The 16,655-nt window shown below is 37.8% G+C and overlaps 1 non-coding gene across 1 annotated transcript; it reads left to right on the plus strand.

Moving 5' to 3' along the window:
• The first annotated feature begins 15,724 nt into the window (after positions 1 to 15,724).
• Positions 15,725 to 15,827, plus strand: LOC142870308 (U6 spliceosomal RNA). Its single transcript, XR_012918736.1, has one exon. It is a non-coding gene; the product is annotated as a U6 spliceosomal RNA (small nuclear RNA).
• Positions 15,828 to 16,655: the final 828 nt, after the last annotated feature.

The raw sequence follows: 16,655 nt of genomic DNA on the forward strand, positions 1-16,655 counted from the left end.
AAATATGTTGGCATGAGAAAACACTTTTATTACTTACAAAAAATAATGAATTAGTAAGGGGATCACATATCTTCAGTTATATTTTAGTGTGATTGCTATTTATACAACATGTTTGAGTGAATTTTTTCACAATCCTTTTATATATTTGTACACAGGTTCCTAATGACTCTGTGTATGTATCACAAATTGTACCAAAACTTCTTATTTTCCTTTCTCAATAAATGAACCAACATAGTCATTGCATTCAGCTGCTTCTGTTTTAGCCCTCACAACATTACTTACTTTAAACATTATGAAGATAATCGCCTCTATAAAATTGCTAAAATTTCAATTCCTTTCAATCCCCCAAATAAATAGTCTATCATCTCTTACCTCCTCCAAACTTTGTTTCAGAAGCTCAAATCAGTAGCAACATTAATTGACTAGAATTTCATCAAATCTCTCTTACTTGTCATCCCTCTAATCAGAGTGACAATGACTATATATGTGAGCCAGAAGTAAATCAATCTTTAGAAAAAAGGAAAGAAACAGAAACCTGAAAATCAGTGCCTAGATAAAGAAATGTTTATTGTGTTTGGAAAAGTATTAGTTCACAGTGCAAAGATTTATTGTTATTTTATATATCCTGGTTGTTATGTTTTCCGATAGCATGGTAATATAATTGAATAAATACTCCACAAATATGAATATGCTAATTTTTGCAATATGCCTTATCAAACAAAGTATTAAGACCCACGTTTTATTGAGACATGTGGCATGTTGTCTTAATTTTAAAATTTGCTTGTTCTTTGCAGAAATAGAACAAGATGAAGGGTAACAGCATAAATAAAATGTTAATAAACTGTTTCCAGTTTTTTTTTAAAGAATCCAGGTGTTTTGAATATTCTGCATACCTCCGAACTCTGCAGCACCACTCCTCCCCGAATTCATATTTCTTTTTGTGCTTCAAAGACTTATTTAGGTCATTCTTATAATTATGTTTATATTGTAGACTTGCTTTTCCTACAACAGCATTATGAGTGGTTATCACATTCTAAAATGCCAGATACTGTTTAATTGTAATGGCGCCTACTTTTTTATCGAAACTATTCATATTTTATTACTGTAAACAACTTTGATCATAATGATGCCATTCAAAAAAGCTGATCAAGCTGAGAAAAATGACACTACAGTCGTAAAGTCACTCTATATGTAGCTATTAACTTTTTATAGTGTATATAAGGAAAAGTGTTTTAAGTTGCAACCATAGACAAATAAGAAAATTAATTTTAAACACAGGACCATCCTTTTAAAGATTGGAAATGTTCTACTTAAATAATTATGGCCAACAGATACTTTTAGATTATAACAGATGACCTTCAATACAAAAAAAAAACCCAGTATATATGGATTTTACATTACAGAGATTCAAATCATCTTAGTTTGTGAGGGTAGAAAACAAGGGCTTTCATTCCTAGGAACAAGTAAGAAAGAAACACACCATAACCTCACTTCAAAGCTATTCTCTGGTTACATTCCAGAAGGGGCAAGGTTATAGATGAGGAGTTTTAAGAGATACATTCTTGCGGCACTTCTAGGATTTAACACTCTCTTCAAATGAAATCAAAGACACTTATCGGGTGCCTACTATGTATGTGGTGTGTTGGAAAGTACGGCGAAGAACGTGGCCTCTGACATAAGGAAGCCTATAATCCAGTTGAAGAGAGATGAGATAAACACACGAACAATTAAAGACTAGAATCTCAATTCCACAAATATTTAAATAATAGAGGGACAACAATAGAAGCAATACAAGACTGTGTGTACACATGATGACCAAGAAAACTAGAGGGAAACAACCACGACTGGAATTCAGAAGGAGAGTTTAAGGTTGGGGTGGTCAAAGAAAGTTTGATGAAGGTGTTCTTTAGCTGGGTCTTGAAAGGCTGGTAATAATAACATCTTACATTTGCTAATGTCTTGTAGGGCGTCAGGAAGCACCTGAAGCTGTAGGATAAACATGACTTATCTTCCTGTTGTATTTATTTTACTAAATAAAATGTAATAAAGCATTTTATATAAAAATAAACAGAGATGGACTATTTTATTATTATTATTTAAATCTTCAATAATGATAACTAAAATTGTGAGGCACCTTTGTCTTGGCAATGTCTAAGTGCTTCACATTCATATTATTGTTTATAATGGAATTTATCTTTTATATGGAAATTCAAACTTTTATTTTCATACATAAATCATTGGCATGGGAGAGATTTTGCAAGTTTCTGTAAAGTATATTCTTTCCTTCTTAGGGTACCTTCTGCTCAGGAAAGCATGGCCTGTCAGTCAGTTTCACTGACATTATTTGCTTTGATATCCATAGCGATCTTCATGTAGGGGTTACAGGTCCTAGAGATGAGCAAAGTAAATCTCAATGCCAATGAAACAGCAGGTGGAGACTAGATGTTAGTGAACCGAAGAATGTCCTCCTAAAGGCATTCAAATTCAATATTAAAAAATGGTTCAAATGTTGAAGAGTGGGATGGGGTGGGGCCAAAGGGAACTTTGAGCTTTATTTGGAATTATTAAAAATTCACAGATGGAAGGGGTTTCAAGATGGCTGACTAGAGGCATTTGACACTCACCTCCTCCACAAAGAAGAGCCAGGCACAGGATCGCTCTCAAACACGGCATTAAAGAGAGAACACTGGAATTCAACAGAGAAATGACAGGAAATATGTAAGGCATGGAGGGAGAGAGAAGCAAGGCAGTCAGCATAGCCAAGATCTGCTGGGAGTCCGGAGAAGCTCCCTAGTTTGGGGGATGGGTAAGTGAGAGATCCCCAGTGATCCGCATTTCACCATAGACCCCTGTAGCCATAGCCATAGGAGAGCCCCTCAACCCTCATGGGCCCTGAGACTAGCATGGGGAATACATGATAGCATTGCTCCAGAGAGGGAGCTCACACTGGGCCCCACACATCCTGAGTCCTAAGCAGCTACAGCACAGCATCATTTTGAGAGTCCGCCCTCTACTAGAGTGCATCTTGCCTTGGGAGCCAGCAGCCTTGCATCTTGCCACATTCCTGGAGCTGCATTGACATCCTTCATATCTACATGGAGGGTTGCAGCAATGTGATGCTTGTTGAACCCAGCAGAGCAACAGGATCCCCAGTACTATAGCACATATAATGTCCTGCATCCCAGGGAGAGGGTGGTATAGTACACCAGGGAGGCTGTCCCCAGGGCAAAGGGAGCCAAAGCATATGCTCCCCAGAGCCCAAAACCCACCTACCTGGGGCCACTGCCACTAGCAACAACCATGCCCCCACCAACAGCAGGGCTGTAGTGCACTTGCACATGTCCTAAGAACATGCTTTCCCCACTGTTGCTTCTGCCACCACTGCTACCCCTGCTTCTGGGGACCAAAGTGCATGCTCCCCAGAGAGAGCTGCCTGCCTGAAGTTGCTGCCACTGACAGTAGTGTTGTTCATTCCTCCCTCCTAAGAAAACAGGGCTGCAGTGTACTTGCACATACCCTGAGGAAAGGCTCTCCCCTGGACTGCTGTGAGTACTACTGTCACCCAAACACTCCACCAAGACCCTTGGGATCACTCCATCTTGTTCACCACAACCTGGGCCTGTGTTCAGCACCAGGAGGCCTGAGAAGAGGCCTACCTGGCCTGAGCACACCCTCCAGGAGCCTGGGGGTTGCCCCACCTTGTCCACCACTGCTGGCATCTGTGCAATCCTATTGGGGGCCTGAGGATGGCCCTACCCAGTCTGCCACTATAATCACAGCTGGCATCCACCTGCATGTGCCACCTGGGAACCTGGGGACTGGCTCACTTAGCCTCTTGTAGCCAATGCCACAATCTGCATGTGCCACTTGGTAGCCTGAGGATTGTCATACCACTGCTTCTGTCATCACCTATGCCATGCACACTGCTCAGGGACCTGAGGACCCATCTACCCGTCTGACCTATGGCTGCCACTTCCAGCAGCCAAGCAAGCTATCTTAATGTCCAAGAATCCTCTTGGATCTATTAACATCAGTGCTTGCATATACCGCCTAGGGGGGCTCCAAACATACATGGTTGGCCCACTGCTGCCACTGGGGCCTGAGGAAATGACCCACATGGCATCCCCATCCCCAGCCAAACCTCACACCAGCCTGCACTAACAACCAGAGCCTAAGCCATAGAGGAAATCACAGACACTACTGACACTGTTTATAGCTGAAAATATGATATGGACAATTCAATACTGCATGCATCCAGAATCAAAGCTAAAGTGCCCTATCCAACCAACACCATAGATACATCTTCAGGAAAAAATCTTCCCCTATGAAAACCATTCCAAAAAATTGGAAGAAGCTCCTGTTACACCAGATGCACAGACATCAGCAGAAGGATACAAGAAATGTGAAAAAGCAAGGACAAAGGAACACAGTAATTCTACAGCAACAGATTCCAATCAAAAAGAAATTTATAAAATCCAAGAAGAATTCAAAATTATGATATTAAGGAAGCTTCATAAGATACAAGAGAACACAGATTAACAATACAAAGAAATAAGAAAAACAATTCAAGATATGAATGAGAAAATTACCAAAAAAAATATCATGAAAAAGAAATAAACAAATCCTGAAACTGAAGAATTCAATGAATTAAATAAAAAAAAAAATCAATTGAGAGTTTCAACAATAGACTAGATCAAGCAGAAGAAAGAATTTCAGAACTCAGAGATAGTTCTTTTGAAATAACTAAGTCATACAGGTAAAAAAAAATAAAAAAGAATGAACAAAGCCTACATGACATAGGGACATCATAAAGCAACCAAATGCTCAAATTTTTGGTGTTCCAGAAGGCAAAGAGAAGGCCAAAGACATAGAAAAACCAATTTAACAAAATAATATGAAAACTTTCCAAGTCTAGAAAGAGATTTAGAAATCCAGATACAGGAAGCTCAGAGATTCCCAAATAGACCCCAAAAGGTCTTCTTTATGGCACATTATAGTCAAACTGTCAAAAGTCAAAGACAAAGAGAGAATTCTAAACACACCAAGATAAAAGCATTGGGACACATATAAGAGAACCCCATCAGACTACTAGTAGGTTTCTCAGCAGTAACATTACAAGCCAGGACAGAATTTATTCAAAATTATGAAGAAGAAAAAAAAACCTTATTAGCCAAGAATACTACACTCAGTAAAGTTATCTTATGTAAATAAAGGAGAAATAAAGTCTTTCCCAGACAACCAAAAACTGAAGGAATTCATCAGCACTAGAATGGCCCTACAAGAAATGCTTAAGGGAGTCCTATGCCTGGAAACAGAAGGATGATATTTACCATCATGAAAATATATGAAAGAATAAAACTCACTGGTCCAAACACAAATGAGGAAAGGAAAGAACTGAAATGGTACCACTACAGAAAACTACCCAAACACAATGATAAACGAGAGAGAAAGGAACAAATAATACACAAAATAACCAGAAAACAATTAATAAATGACAGGAATAAGTACTGACATATCAATAATAACCTTAAATGTAAATGGATTCAACTTTCCATTTAAAATCTATCTACTAGCTGAATGGATTTTTTAAATGACCCAAATATATGCTCCCTACGAGAAACTCACCTTACCTGTAAAGACAAGTGATGGGATGGAAAGTAAATGAATGGAAAAAGATATTCCATGCAAGCAGAAACCAATAGCAAACAGGAGTAGCTATACTTATATTAGATAAAACAGACTTTAACTTAAAAATAGTAAGAAGTGACAAAGGAGGTTGTTACATAATGATATGGGCATCAATTCAGCAAAAGGATATAACAATTCTAAATATGTGTATATACCCAACACGAGAGCACTTAGACATAAAGCAATTATTATTAGATCTAAAGGGAGGGAGAGACTCCAATACAATAACAGCTAGAAACTTAACTATTCCACTCTTAGCATTAGACAGATCATCTAGACAGAAAATCAACAAAGAAACATTTGCTTTAAATTATACTTTAGAACAAATGAAGCTAACACATATCTAGAGAACATTTTATCCAATAACTGCAGAATACACATTCTTCACGTCAGCACATGGAACATTCTCCAAGATAGACCATATGTCAGGCCACAAAACAAGTCTCCACAAGTTTTTAAAAATCAAAATTACATTAAATATCTCAGACAATAATGGAATAAAATTGGAAATTAATAACAAGAGGAACTTTGGAAATGGTTCAAACACATGGAAATTAAACAATATGCTCCTGAAGGACCACTGGGTCAATGAAGAAATTAAGAAGCAAATTAAAAAATTTATTGAAACAAATGAAAATGGAAACACAACATACCAAAACCTATGTGTTATAGCAAAAGCATTGGTAAGAAGAAAGTTTATAGCAATAAATGCCTACATCAGAAAAGTAGAAAAACTTCTAATAAAAAACCTAATTGTGTACCCCAAGGAACTGGAAAAGTAAGAGCAAACCAAACTCAAAATTTGTAGAAAAAAAGAAATAATAAAGATCAGAGCAGAGCTAAACAAAATAGAGACTTAAAATATAATACAGAGGATCAATGAAACAAAAATTGTCTTTTTCTTTTTTTAGAGAAGATAAACAAAATCAATAAACCACTAGCTAGACTAACCAAGGAAAAAAGAGAGAAGACCCAAATAAACAAACTTATAAATGAAAAAGGAAACATTGCAACTGATACCACAAAAATACAAAGGATCATTAGAGACTGTTATGAACAGCTATATCCTAACAGATTGGAAAACCTAGAGAAAACTGATAACCTCCTGGACACATACAACCTACCAAGGTTGAATCAGGAAGAAATAGAAAACCTCAACAGAACAACAACAAATAACAGATTGAATCAGTAATAAGAAGTCTCCCAACAAATAGAAGCCCAGGACCACATGGCTTCATTGCCAAATTCTCCCAAACTTATAAAAAAGAACTAACACTAATTCTCCTCAAAGTATTTGAAAAAACTTAAGAGGAAATAATTCTATTAAGCCAACATTACCCTGATACCAAAACCAGACAAGGACACAACAACAAAAAAAAAACTACAGGTCAATTTCCCTGATGAACACAGATGCAAAAATCCCAGGAAAACACTGGCAAATCCAATTCAATAGCATATCAAAAGATAATACACCATGATCCAGTTGAATTTATCCCAGGGATGCAAGGATGATTCAACATACACAATTCAATAAACATGATACATCACATCAACAGAATAAAAGGCAAAAGCCATATGATCATCTCAACAGATGCAGAAAAAGCATTTGATAAAATTCACCATACCTTCATGATAGAACCTCTCAACAAAGTGAGCATAAAAGGAATATACCTTAATATAATAAAGACCATATATGACAAATCCACAGCTAACACTATACTGAATGGGACAAAAAGGCTGAAAGCCTTTCCTCCAAGAACTGGAACAAGATAAGAATGCCGACTTTCACCACTGCTATTCAACGTAATCCTGAAGTTCTAGTCAGAGCAATCAAGCAAGAGATTATCTACCTCTGATAAGATATGCCCTTAAGAACATCACTGATGCTGGGCAGGACCATGGGGACTAGGCAGGAGAAACAAGGACATTGTTTTAGGACAGTGGTCTCAAAATTTAGAGTGAATCAGAGTCACCTGGGAGGCTTGTGAAAACAAATTTGTGATTTAATAGGTCAGGATGGTGCCTGAGAATTTGTATTTCTAACTGTTTTGCAGGTCATGCTGATCCTGCTCATCCAGAGATTTCACTTTGAGAACCACTGTAGAGTATAATGAGAGCATCAGACAAAGTTACAGTTTCTATTTAGAGTAAAAACCTTTCTTCATCTTTTGATGTGGCTAAACCTTACGACTGCTGTTTCAGAAAGCCAGCAAGTAGGGACCACAGATAAAGCAAGAGCCTTTATAGCAGGAATGACATTAAGTAGCCCATGGACAAATATTGGTGTCACTTTTCTATTCCATTGCCATTGTACACTGGATATCTCTTGGTAATTGTGATTCACTACATTTAGATGTTCACAGCATTGTACAAGGGCTGAACAAATTATAAGTAAGTCTGAGACACCTTTTTGCCCTCAATGAATTTATAAGACAGTTGAGAGCCATTTAACAATATAAAACAGCACACTGCAAAGGCAAAATTAGTGGAACAGAAAACGAGGAAGGGGGAAACGATCAAATATCATTAATATTACCTTACCTAATTTATTTCCTTTGCTACAGAAAGCCACAAAATAGGTATTAATATTTCCATTTTCTAGATAAGAAAACTGAGTCCTAGAGGTTAATATGCCCAAGGTGACCAGCTCTGTTAGGCAGCAGAGCAGAGACTCAAATCCACTTCTATTAAACTCAAGCCCAATACTATTTCTTCGCAGTTCATAGGAGGACTGCTGGCATCTATTTTTATCCAGCTGCTTCCCCTTCCTCCTCATCATCATTCACCCACTTTTATACACCAGCCTTCTTTGTTTTGGTTTAGTGAATAAAAATGTTTGAAAACGAGCATGTTAGCATATTACAGCTAAATATACTCTATACTAAAACCTGATGTCTAGACTCGTTGAAAAGATAAAGTTTATAAATATGGAGTTGACCTAAAAGAATAATAAGACAACTCTGATTTATCCCTTAAAAATATTTTTCAGTCTAACATGCTCTTTCTTTGATGTGGTGAATCCATGTAATTTTAGTGTATCACATGTTGCTATCTCAAAATATATAGATATATGGAAACTACGGGGGTAAATACCCTCCATAACTAAATAGCACTAAAGAACATTGTGAGCAATATTTATAAAACAATTAAGAATTTTAGAGCTTGAAAAGAAATAAGAGAGAATTAAATGAACAGTTGCCCATGTTAAGATTCAGTGACTGACCAATCACAAGCTCAGAAATTGAAGCAGTAATTAAAAACCTCCCCAAACAGAAAAGTCCCGGGCCAGATGGCTACACCCCAGAGTTCTACCAAACATTCAAGGATGAACTCGTACCTATACTACAGAAACTATTCCACACCATTGAGAAGGATGGTACCCTTCCTAACTCATTCTACGAAGCCAATATCACCTTGATACCAAAGCCAGGAAAGGATACAACAAAAAAAGAAAATTATAGACCAATATCCTTCATGAATATAGATGCAAAAATCCTAAACAAAATTTTAGCAAATAGAATTAAGCAGCACATCAAAAAAATAATCCACCATGACCAAGTGGGGTTTATTCCTGGCATGCAAGGCTGGTTCAACATATGCAAGTCTATAAATGCAATCCACTTTATAAATAAAGCCAAGAACAAAGACCATATGATTCTGTCAATAGATGCAGAAAAAGCAATTGATAAAGTCCAACATACCTTTATGATAAAAACCCTTAACAAAATAGGGATAGACGGCCCATACCTTAAATTTATCAAATCCATCTATGACAAACCAACAGCTAACATCATTCTAAGTGGGGAAAAATTGAAATCATTCCCACTTCGAACCGGAACTAGACAAGGATGCCCACTTTCTCCCCTCCTATTCAACATAGTATTCGAAGTCTTAGCTATAGCAATCAGGCATGAGAGGGGTATTAAGGGCATCCAAGTTGGGTCAGAAGAGATCAAACTCTCACTCTTTGCTGATGATATGATATTATATCTAGAAAACCCCATGAACTTATCCAAGAAACTCCTAGATCTGATAAATGAATTCGGTAAAGTTTCAGGGTACAAAATCAATATACACAAATCAGAAGCATTCATATATGCCAAAAACCATCAAGCAGAAACTCAAATCAAAAATGCAATACCCTTTACTATAGCTCCAAAGAAAATTAAATATCTAGGAGTATATCTAACGAGAGATATGAAAGATTTATATAAGGAGAACTATGAAACACTAAAAAAAGAAATTGCAGATGATTTAAACAGATGGAAAAACCTACCATGCTCGTGGCTAGGAAGAATCAATATTGTTAAAATGTCAATATTACCTAAGGTGATCTACAGAATCAATGTAATTCCCATCAAAATACCACCAGCATTCTTTACAGATCTAGAAAAAATAATCCTTCGCTTTGTATGAAACCCGAGAAAACCATGCATAGCCAAAGCAATCTTAAGTAAGAAAAACAAACTGAGAGGGATCAGTCTTCCTGACTTTAAGCTGTACTATACGGCAATAATAGTAAAATCTGCCTGGTACTGGCACAAGAACAGAAACATTGATATCTGGAATAGATCTGAGATTCCATAGATCAAACCATCTATATATGGTAACCTAATCTTTGATAAAGCAGGCAAAAATATACTATGGGGAAAAGATTCTCTCTTCAATAAATGGTGCTGGGAAAACTGGTTAGCAATATGCAGAAGAGCAAATCAGGACCCCAACCTCTCACCCCTCACAAAAATTCACTCAAGATGGATAACAGACCTAAGCCTAAGACACGAAACTTTAAGAATTCTAGAAGAAGATGTTGGGAAAACCCTATCAGATATTGGTCTAGGCAAAGAATTTATGAGGAAGATCCCCAAGGCAATCACCACCACAGCTAAAATAAACAAATGGGATCTGATCAAATTAAAAAGTTTCTGCACTGCCAAGGAAACAATCATTACAGCAAATAGACAACCCACAGAATGGAAGAAAATATTTGCTCTCTACACTTCCAATAAAGGACTAATAACAAGAATCTATCTAGAACTTAAAAGAATAAACAAGAAAAAATCAAACAACCCCATCAATAAATTGGCAATGGCCGGGCGAGGTGGCTCACGCCTGTAATCCTAGCACTTTGGGAGGCCGAGGCGGGCGGATTGCTCAAGGTCAGGAGTTCGAAACCAGCCTGAGCGAGACCCCGTCTCTACCAAAAATAGAAATAAATTAATTGACCAACTAAAAATATATATACAAAAAATTAGCCGGGCATGGTGGCGCATGCCTGTAGTCCCAGCTACTCGGGAGGCTGAGGCAGTAGGATCGCTGAGCCCCGGAGATTGAGGTTGCTGTGAGCCAGGCTGACGCCACGGCACTCACTCTAGCCTGGGCAACAAAGTGAGACTCTGTCTCAAAAAAAAAAAAACAAAAAAAAAAAACAAAAAAAAAGAAATTGGCAATGGAAATGAACAGAAACTTCTCCAAAGAAGACAGATTAATGGCATGCAAACATATAAAAAAAATGTTCAACATCTCTGATCATTAGAGAAATGCAAATCAAAACCACAATGAGATACCACCTAACCCCAGTGAGAATGGGCTGTATCAAGAAATCCCAAAACAACAAATGCTGGCGAGGATGTGGAGAGACAGGAACACTTTTACACAGCTGGTGGGACTGCAAATTAGTGCAACCTTTGTGGAAAATAATTTGGAGATTCTTTCAACAACTAGAAATAGAAATACCATTTGACCCAGCAATAGCATTGTTGGGCATCTATCCAAAAGAACACAAGTCACTCTATTATAAAGACATCTGCACCTGAATGTTTATAGCAGCACAATTCACTATTGCACGGACATGGAAACTACCCAAGTGCCCGTCAACTCATGAATGGATAACTAAAATTTGGTATATACTCACAATGGAATATTACTCAATCCTAAGAAATGATAGTGAACTAGCACAGTTTATGCTATCGTGGATTAAGCTTAAGCCTGTAATACAAAGCAAGACAACACAAGACCTGGAAAATGGGCTACACATCTACTCACCATCAAATTGGTACTGACAGCCTAAAACTATGGTGTTCAAATAATTGTAGTGTTCAACAGGGATCTGAGGGGGGGAGACCCACATCTTAAAGATGTAATGAGCATTGTAGGGGGGAAAGGATTACCTCTATCCCTTTGTAGGGAGAGGCAAAGAAACATACTGTAACCAAAATGTCTAAAAAAACAAATTTGTTAATGGGAGGTGAACAGGTGGAAAGGGGGAGAAGGGGAAGGGTACACACTTTCATGGTGGGTGCAGGGCACACCACTTGAAGACTGGACACGCTTGAAGCTCTGGCAGAACGGGGTGGGGAGGGGGGCAGGGGCAAGATATGTAACCCTAACAATATTTGTACCCACAGAATTTGGGAAAAAATGAATTAATTAATTTAAAAAAAGATTCAGTGACTGTTTTATTAAAGTAATCAGATAAATCTTCAGAGTTAGAATAGCTCAGATAGGACAAAGATGGGTCCTATATAGGAAGACTTCTTCTACTTGGAAGATTTTTGTGTCCTGAGAATTGGGTCCACAGGGTTTTCATAAAGACTTCTCTACTGAATTGGTTTTTACAATTTAAAGTGCATCAGCATTACTTGAAAGACTTGTTAAAACATATATTGGTGAGCTCCACTCCCAGATTTTCAGATTCAGAAGGTCCAGGTAGGACTGAGAATTTGCTTTGTAAACAAATCCTCAGGTCATGCTGGGTGCTGCTTGCTCGAGGACCACATTTTGAGAACGGCAACTCTAGCAACGCCAGCTCCTTACAACTTGTTCTTGTACATGACTCTCTGTCTCACCCCTTTCCAGAACAGAAATCCTGCCTGAGGTCCGCTCTTCACATAAACCATCTCTCCTACTTTTGCATTCTACTCTTTCTTTCCATGAAAGTCAGGCAGCCACTGTTATTTTATGATCCTCACAGAGGCATGATAAAGTGAAAAGAGAACTGGATTGGGAGTCCAGTGATGGGTTTTACTCCTACATCTGCCTCTAATTAGCTCAGACATAGTTATCTCATGTTTAAATCAAGGGATTGGGACTAGTTGATCCCTCATATATTTCAATCCTCTTCTACCTGAACAGAATGCTATTCCTCAGTGGGCTCAAGAGAAATATTAAATGTTTTCAAGAACATGTGGAGACACTCCAGCATGTATACCCCTGTCCCATGTGGGAGGCGAAATCAACTTCACCACGGGTAAGTAGCTGCACAGTGCTGTGAGTCAGAGCCCTTGGTCCCCAGCCCTGGTTCTGTATTTGATCAACCATCTCTGAGTCTCAGCTTCCTCATCTGAAAATGCATGAGTATGCATTCCATACATTGTATAGATAAAAATCCACATAATAACTTTCACTGTATCCCCTGATTATCATCTTAAAATTAACACTTACCTATTATATGCCCATGTGGTAATGACTCCCATTAAGGTGTAAAAAGTGAAAAAGCTAAATGTGACTTCCCACTATTGGTATTTTATCAGTGAACAATTCATCACTAATCAACAAGAATAAATGTACCATGTTACATTTTCAGGTATGTATGACTTATTGGGCTATGGTGATTCTGTTTTTAGATAATACCTTCTCCCATACCCTCAGAAAAAACCACCTACATGTGAGAAATACCAAGTCCTACTACATGAACAGAAATGGAGCCTGGATACAGATCACCCATGGTGTTTATTTTCCATTCTACCTCCTCTGATCATGGTGAAAAAGGAGTTAAAGCAAATCTACTTCGGCCCTTATTAGGAGCTATGGGGAAATATCTGGACCATCTTTGTTCCCTTGTAAGTTATAAACTTAGGAATGGACTGTTAAAAGGGAAAACTAAAAAATGAAATGTTATTTTTAATGTTTGTCTACAGTTACTAAACATGATTCCTCTTGTCTGGAAAACAAGTTGGAAGGGCCTTACTATATATAAGTAAGTCACGATGGTTATGATGATGTGAATGCATTTCTCTTATTATATATGGGCTTTAGTGAAGATGGCATCTCACCTTTATTCTTCAGGAATAAACAGCAGAAGACCATGGAAAGAGCACTGGAGCAGGAATGTCAGGAAGGCCAGGAACTTAGGGTTTAGATTGGTGTTTGGATAAAATGTCTTTTTGTTAAAAAATTACCTTGAGGTTGTATTTTATCCTTCAATTAAATAGAAACCGATAAGTTAGAAGTTGAGCTCAGAGAAGAGCATGGCCCTTTGAGCCCGTGGAAGTAACTTTGGAGAATTCTATAGAGGTCAATGCAAGGGGAAAGAGAGCAGCAAGGTTAAAAACATTCAAGGTGAACATACTGACACTTGTGTGAAAAGAAGGAAATCAGCAAGGTTCATTGACACTGAGAACACAAAACATAAAATGCCATAAAAGAAATTCAGAGACAAGATCATCAAGCAGTTAAAGAAACTCTTCTACTGACAATAGGAAACTAGTTGAAGTAAAGGCAAAAGAACTGAAAACATCAAGCCTGGTATCAGAAGAAGGCTACTTTCCAATAGGCATTCATTTTTCTTTTCAAAATGCCCTTCATATATGCACGGTCTTTTACAAGCGTGTGAGGAAGTGCTTTGCAGGTGTTAGCAAGTCAGGAGGTTAATGGTCTGAGCTCCCTGTTCTGATTCAGAGGGGGTTACCCCGTTCCTAGCAGAAGTAGGGTGAGCTCAGGCCTGATCAGTCTGCAGCCTTTTCTAACTTTCAACAGCCATGAAACTGATTTTTAAAAAGCCCTATATTACAATGATGATTTTATTATACCTTCACCAGCCAAGTGTCTTTGCAAACTAGATGACAAAATAAAAATAGGTTGTTACCGATGCAGTTTAATTTGTTCAAGTTCCTAATATTTTGAACACATACTGTAATATACAAACACATCAACTTTAAAAATGGAATAGTAATTACTCAATGGGATTGGGCCAGTGATAAGATGAAGTTTTAAAAACCTTTAAAGCAATGTTATTTTTAAATTATGAGAAATTAGGATTAAAATAATCTAATACATTAAATTTTATAGTAGACTATACAACATGTTAAGTGACTATTGAGGGCACAAAAGGATCTATTACAATGTTTAGTGTGGAATGCATAATGCAGCTTTTAGACCCTGTGTTTAATCTTACAGTTAGTGACAGGAACATTTGGTGGTTTCATAAATAAACGAGTTATTTAAGCTATTTCCATCTCAGGCTTCCAATATACTTATCAGGGCTGTGTTTATTGCTATGAATTCACCTTTAATTTTCCAATTTTAAAACAAAAAGTTTATTGTCATCATAAACCGAAAAAGCTAAGAAAGCTGGAACTGAGAAATGATGGGAAATTATAGAAAACTCCAGCATTAGGGAAACGGTGGATGTTAGAATTTGTTGGCTTCTCTTGACACCCCTTCTCTCCCAATAGCTGTTCACTTATATCAGGCATTTTACTAGCAAGCAACAGGCTTCAATTCACAGACTAGAATTCAGATGCAAGACTCCCATTCTTTGGGAGAAAAGAAAGAATACAGAAAGGATCCATTCATAGGTGTCCATAGAATCTAGACAGAGAATAAGTAACAGGAGTACCAGAGACAAACTCAGAATTTGTGTGGGAATTATGGTCAGGACATTTGTTCCAAAAAGGAGCAAGATCTTCCACTGGAAGCAGAAGCAAAGTCAAAACAGGAGAAGCAGAAGCACAAGATGGGTTTGGTGACACGGATCCTGACATATCCTCTCCCTGGGGGCTTCCTTTGTCCCAGAGCCTAGTTGGGGCCTGGTTCTGAGATGGAATAGACATTTATAGTTTTTTCAACCTTTTGCTTTACAAACGTAAGGATTCCCAGAGAACTTACATTTTCCCTGGAGAAGGATAGGAGAAGGGAGAATGGGAAAAGTTTGACTTGACTTAGCTTGAATTTTGAATTGGACTAGGGGAACATATACTTTTTTAATCAGAAAGAATGACCACGAAGAGAGAAGATTTAGAGTTTTCCACCATCAGTGCTTTCTTCAGCAGCACATATACTAAAATTGGAACAATACAGAGAAGATTAGCATGGCACCTATGCAAGGATGACACACACGTGTGGAGTGTGCCGTAAAAAGAAGAGAGAGAGGACGAGAGAGAGGAAGGAAGAAAAGAGGAAAGGAAGGAAGGAAGGAAGGAAGGAAGGAAGGAAGGAAGGAAGGAAGGAAGGAAGGAAGGAAGGAAGGAAGGAAGGAAGAGGAGAGGAGAGGAGAGGAGAGGAGAAGAGAAGAGAAGAGAAGAGAAGAGAAGAGAAGAGAAGAGAAGAGAAGAGAAGAGAAGAGAAGAGAAGAGAAGAGAAGAGAAGAGAAGAGAAGAGAAGAGAAGAGAAGAGAAGAAAGAACAAACTTCCCACCTTCAGTAGAAATGGTATGCATGTGCTTAGGAGCTTCAAAGCTAAACTGACTTTAGGTCTAGAAAAAAATTGTAGAAAAGTTCTGCACATTTCAATCATAATTTGTACAATTCGACCTAGCAGTACAAATATCTGAGTGCCCCAATTACATGCCATTTTTTCATTTTTTTCCTTTTAATCATTCAATCTCAGTCAGTGTTCACCCTCAAAGTCCCAAAATAATAGATACAGATTGGAGTTTTAAATATGATTTCATTAATAGAATCAGCATGACTGGCATTGGATTTTTCCATCTCTGTATTTATGTCAGCCCATCTGATCCAAAATGCTCCCCATATGCAGTAAACTGCAACCAACCAGCTTTTCCTCATGGTTTGGATCGCATTGACTTGGAGGGTTACCTCTGTTGAAATCCCTTGTGCAATCTTTGACCAAATAGCTGCTGCTGATCCTTTTATTCAAAACTCCAGAGGACCCTTTGGAAGGTGTGTTCCAAATTCATTCAGGCTGACCCAGAATAGTCTGTTTGGGAGCAAAAATTCTGCAGAAGA

The sequence above is a fragment of the Microcebus murinus genome, chromosome 3 (assembly GCF_040939455.1).
Source record: "Microcebus murinus isolate Inina chromosome 3, M.murinus_Inina_mat1.0, whole genome shotgun sequence".
NCBI classification, from domain to species: Eukaryota; Metazoa; Chordata; class Mammalia; order Primates; family Cheirogaleidae; genus Microcebus; species Microcebus murinus.